The sequence below is a fragment of the Mustela nivalis genome (assembly GCF_964662115.1).
Source record: "Mustela nivalis genome assembly, chromosome: 4".
NCBI lineage: Eukaryota > Metazoa > Chordata > Mammalia > Carnivora > Mustelidae > Mustela > Mustela nivalis.
In genome coordinates, this window is record NC_139023.1 from 31,664,065 (window position 1) to 31,669,704 (window position 5,640).

Here is a 5,640-nt window from a genome sequence, read left to right on the forward strand (position 1 = left end):
TTTTTGTGACATAAGCAAAAATTCTCTGATAGTCCTCCCATCAAGAGGTGAAGTCTGTATACCTTCTTCTTGAATTTGGGCAGGCTTGTAACTGCTCCTACCAGTAGAGTTCAGCAAGAGTGATACTATGCGATTTCTGGTGCTAGGTTGCAAAAGGCCATACAGCTTTGACCTTCATCAGAATACATACTTTGGAGCCATGGAAGAGGGTCAATACCTGTGAGACTACTGTGGGGAAAAGACCACAAGGAGGCATTCTCATTGACTGTTTCAGGCATCTTTGTTAGGATCTTGACTGATGGAAGCAACTTGAACGTGGTTTGTTCAGGAACAACTGTTCAGTCTTCAAGGTATTTCTGTTACTACTCATCACTTATATCACCCAAGCCAGAGGCCCAAGTATCCTGAAGGGAGAGGACCTACCCATGTTGTGCCTTTTTTTAAATTCTTCACTTACAAAAATCTGTAAGTATAATAAAAATTGTTGTTTTATACCACTAAGTTTTGGATAAAGGATGTGGTTGTTAGGTGACAATAGATAACTGAAATAAGCCTCATGAGGCAAAAAAAAAATATAGACCTCATAAGGGAAAGAGTTGCCACAAATTTTTGTCTTCTTAAAAAAAAAAAATTAAGTAATCTTTACACCTGATATGGGGCTTAAACTCACAATCTCAAGATCAAGAGTTTCACTGAGTGAACCAGCTAGGCAACCCAGAGTTCTCTTTGCTGATGGCTAGTGATCTGTTCTTTCTCAAACCCTGGCAGTTTACTAGAGGGCAAAACAGGATTTCCTGGCTATCGGAGGGTATATCAGACATATTTTAGAGCAGAAGTATTACATGAAAAACAGAAAGTAGGTAGAAATTCACATACTAAATCTTACAACTTCCAACATTCTTCCTTCACTTGGCACACACACACACACACACACACACACACCTGGCTGATATGATGCACATCCCATGCCCTATCTTGGAAGAGTTTTATCTTAGAAATCTGTCTAGATGAAAATAAGAGACCTAAATATACTAACCTAAGTTTCCCAATGATATGGTACTATTGAAGACTCAGATAATAAACCTTACCAGCAAGCACAAAAGTTCCAAACATCCTTTTCATTGATCCCTCTTCAATGAAACATTTATCAAAGTTCATTTGAGAAAGGCAAACAGAAGGAAAATATTTAACAAAATAGTAACCATCTAGGAAGATAAAACTTAGAAAATAAATAAAAGAGTCCTTGCTGACTCTCATTATTGTTAATATCCAAGGATAAGAGAAAATACGAAATAAGACAGAATGCTATCAAAATAATATTATGAAGAACACTTTTTAGCTCTTAGAAAGCTAAGATTTAGGGAATATCTCACAAGAATAAAAGTGGTTATTTGTCTTTCTCAATTTCACTTACTTTGCTTAGCCTAATACCCTCTAGTTCCATCCATCCCATTGCAAACAGCAAGATTTCATTTTTGATGGCTCAGTAATATTGCTGTGTGTGTGTGTGTGTGTGTGTGTGTGTGTGTGTGTGTGTGTGTATCCCACATCTTCTTTATCCATACATCTGTTGATGGACATATGATATGTGAAATTTAAGAAACAAAATAGAGGAGCATAGAGGAAGGAAAGGAAAAATAAAACAAGATGAAATAAGAGAGGGAAACAAACTTAGGGCTGCTGGAGGGGAGGTGGGTTAGGAGATGGGGTGACTGGGTGATGGGTATTAAAGAGAGTACATGATGTAATGAGCCCTGTGTTATATAAGCACAGTGTTTTTATGTAAGACTGATGAATCACTCAACTTTACCTCTGAAATTAGTGATACTCTATATGTTAATTAATTGAATTTAATTTTTAAAAGAATAAAAGTGGAAAGAGAAAATTAAAAAATATATGGTTTGTGTGGTCCACAATTAAAAAAAAAATTATTTCCCAAAAGAAATGTCAGAAAATGAAAACAGAATCAATCCAAGGAAACTACCCAAACTGAATACATGTTATAAAAAGCTTCAAAGAATGTTCAGCCCCAATAGATAAAAATAGATGCATGCAATCTAAGACCCATCGTTGTGAAAATTGAGAATGCTGGAAACAAAGGAAAGGATTCTAAAAAATTTCAGACACCAGAGTAAGGCAGAGCAAGATAAAGAAAGAAATGGATTTGTATAAATGATTCAGATCAAAATAGCAGTGAACTTCTCAATGGAAACTCCAGGTATTAGCTAGGTATTGCAACATTAAAAAAAATCATACTCAAAGTTAACAGCTTAAAACAGCAAATATTTATTATCTCACAATTTTCCTGGGCCCGTAACCTAAGAGTGATCTAACTAGGTGCTTCTGGCTCAATCAAGGTATGGCTGAGACTCTAGTAATCTCAGGAGAATCTGCTGCCAGGCTCACTCATGGTTGTTGGCTGGACTCAGGTCCTTGCTGACTCTAGCAGACATCTGTTCTTTGCCCTATGGGCCTCTCCTAGAGCCAATCAGAACATGGAAGTTGGATGTTCTCCTCAAGAGAGTAAAACACTGAGAGGATGAAATAATGAATGTCCTGAATAGAAGCCACTGTCTTTTTGTCCAGTATCAATAATTGTGCCCCATGATTTCTCCCTATTTTGAGTCATGAAAATTGAATAACAGGTCTAACCCACAAGCAGGGGAGAGGACTACAAAAAGATGTGAGTACCAGGAAGTGGGAACCACTTGGGGCCATTTTAGTGGCTGCCTGCCACATACTGGGAGTTAGAATGTAATGGAGCAATGCTTTAAAATTCAGAGGGATTAACTTGTCTAAACTAGCATTCTATGACCAAACTAATAATCATGCATGAACATAGACAAACAGCATTTTCAGACTTGTAAGTTTTCTAATTTTACCTTGCATACACCTTTTCCCTGTGTGGGGTAAGCTATGGTAAACCTGTGGCATCCTCCACACAGAAGGAGGCATTGACTCCCCAGATACTGGGAATACTGACTGCTGACTGCTCAAGCTAAGCAGTTCTCCAGAAATTCCCCTTGGCTGAAGGGAGCATTTTTACCTAAAGCTATGTCCCCTCCCTCAGGAAAGCCTGTACCCAGTGACTGCTCAATGGGGAAGTGTAAAAATATTAAGACATCTATCTTCAATTTGCAACAACTCTGAAGGATCATCCCAGCTCCTGAATTCCCTCTGGGTCAGCTGAGATCTATGTTCTGTATTGCAGTTCAACTTCTCATTCTACCCAACTCTCTCACTTCTTCACAAGTGTTCCTGAGAGCATTCCTGAATACACTTCTTGCATACAAATTTCCTTCTTGAAACTATTTCTTAAGTAACCTAACTAAAAACAATTCTTACCAGAAGTGGATGAGGAAAAAGAGTCTAAAAATGAGAGTTTGGAGCTAGAACATCACCAGATGGCTGGCAACAAGTACAGCATCATGGGTGGTAATTGGAGTGATGATAGCAACTGGCATATTATACCAGGGAAATTTTTAAATTGTGCATTGATTGTAAAGTGGGATGGGAAATCAATTAAAGAAAATGCTCCAGCAGGTGCTCTATCTCAGGCATTTGATAGGTTCTAAAGAGGCAGTTATTATAACAGCAACAGAATAAGATGGCAGTTGCTCATGTTATTGATGCATTGGAGAAGGAAAATGAGGTTTAATGATGCCAGAGACCAAAAAGCTAAGAATCTGATCTAGGACTTAATTATAAGTGAAATAGAGTTCCAGAGGTCTATTTTTCAGTTGTGCTATGCAAAAATCAGGGTTCATATTAGTAAGAATTGGGACCCTAAAACTTTTATTGGACACCGGAGCTTCTCCTGAAACCTGTAGGCCGTCAAAAGGGGCCCACTCCTTGGGGTGCCTGGGTGGCTCAGTGGGCTAAGCCTCTGCCTTCAGCTCAGGTCATGATCTCAGGATCCTGGGATCAAGTCCTGCATTGGGCTCTCTGCTTGGCAGGGAGCCTGCTTCTTCCTCTCTGCTTGCCTCTCTGCCTACTTGTAATCTATCTCTCTCAAATAAATAAATAAAATCTTTAAAAAAAAAAAGTGGCCCACTCCTTCCCATTAAAGTCTAGCATACTTCTATTTTTATAAAAATATGATGCAGAGGCCTCTTTTTTTTTTAAAGACAACATACACCCTTCTCAGGATCTACCTCCATTGATCCCCCTAGTTACCAGAAAGAAAGAAAGAAAGAAAGAAAGAAAGAAAGAAAGAAAGAAAGAAAGAAAGAAAGCCAAATCACCATTTAATCCAGAGAGATGGTAGCCTCTTAAAAGAGAAGAAGTACTGGACTGAAAGAGCTATCTGATAAAGCCAATGCATATCAGTAAGACCCACAACCATAATGTGTATGGTTGTGGAATCTGTAATAACTGCATAAAGGTCAGTTAGGTAAAAAGTTGGATTTTTAAAGATTTATTGATATAAAGACACTCTCCTCCTTATGAAAAACTGATATAGGAAGAGAAAAAGGTACACTTGGTTTATAAATTGGTCAGTTCAGTACATGAGTAAAAGTTGAAAATATATTGCTAATACAGAAGTGTCCTATTCAATGTGGCCCTGAAAAGGGGTGTGCAAAATTATTCTTGTGGGAGAAACTTCTTGCACCACACCTGATATTTCATGTTTAAAAAGAAGCATTTCACGTTTAAAAAGAAAAGTTCCCCAAGCCAAAACACACATAAATTCTGGTGCAAAGTGACTTGATTTCTTATTCAAGGACCTGAAAAGACAAAGATTGGCAGATAAGGAACTATAAGTTCTGGAAGAAGCATGTGAATGGACCTGAGAGATTATGAAGTGTAAAGATCTTTGTATTACATGCTATTGACAATCATTGGTACTCATCATGGGAAAGGCACTAAAAAAAACACAAGTAGACAGAATGGCTTAGCCAGTTGACATAAACCAGACCTTGTCTTTGGACATTATCTTGTAACGATTGATTCTTGACCGAGGTCATGTAGTGGGAATGAGTACTATTCAGGATGCCCCACCTACCAAGTAGCTGATCTAGCTACCGCTGAAACACCGACCAAGTCTGTGTCCCATTATGGCAGCATCTCTTGCCACCCCCCTGGTGGTAAGTTGACTTCACAGGACTCTTCATTCTGAAAGGAGCAGCTAGCTTTAATACATTCTAGGTATATAAGAATTAACACATTCTAGGTATGTATTTGCTTTTTCTTCTTGTGTAATATCAACTAGTCTCTAGAGAACCTGAACCAGGACATTCCTGAAATGACTGCTGGATGTGTTCCACAAAATGAAAAATTGAACCAAGAAAGAAAGTCATTGGATTCAGATATCACAGGTTCCAACAAAAAAGATATAGTATGGGAAAACCTAAAATGATGATTAGGAAGAATCCAAAATGATCATTGTGAGGCTATTTTAAAGAAATAACATTCCAGAATCTTCCAGAAGATATTCCTTACTAAAATATTATGGAAAAAAACAGGCTAGTTGTGTGAGTGTGTATGTTGCATATGCTATAAAAATGGATGGAACCACATCCATTACAAAAACCTTGGCAGGAAATTTATTAAAACAAATAATTCTCTACATAATTTTTTTTCTAATTACTTTGTAAATTTATGTCTTGCCTTGTCCTTAAGTGGATTTGGTCAATTCAA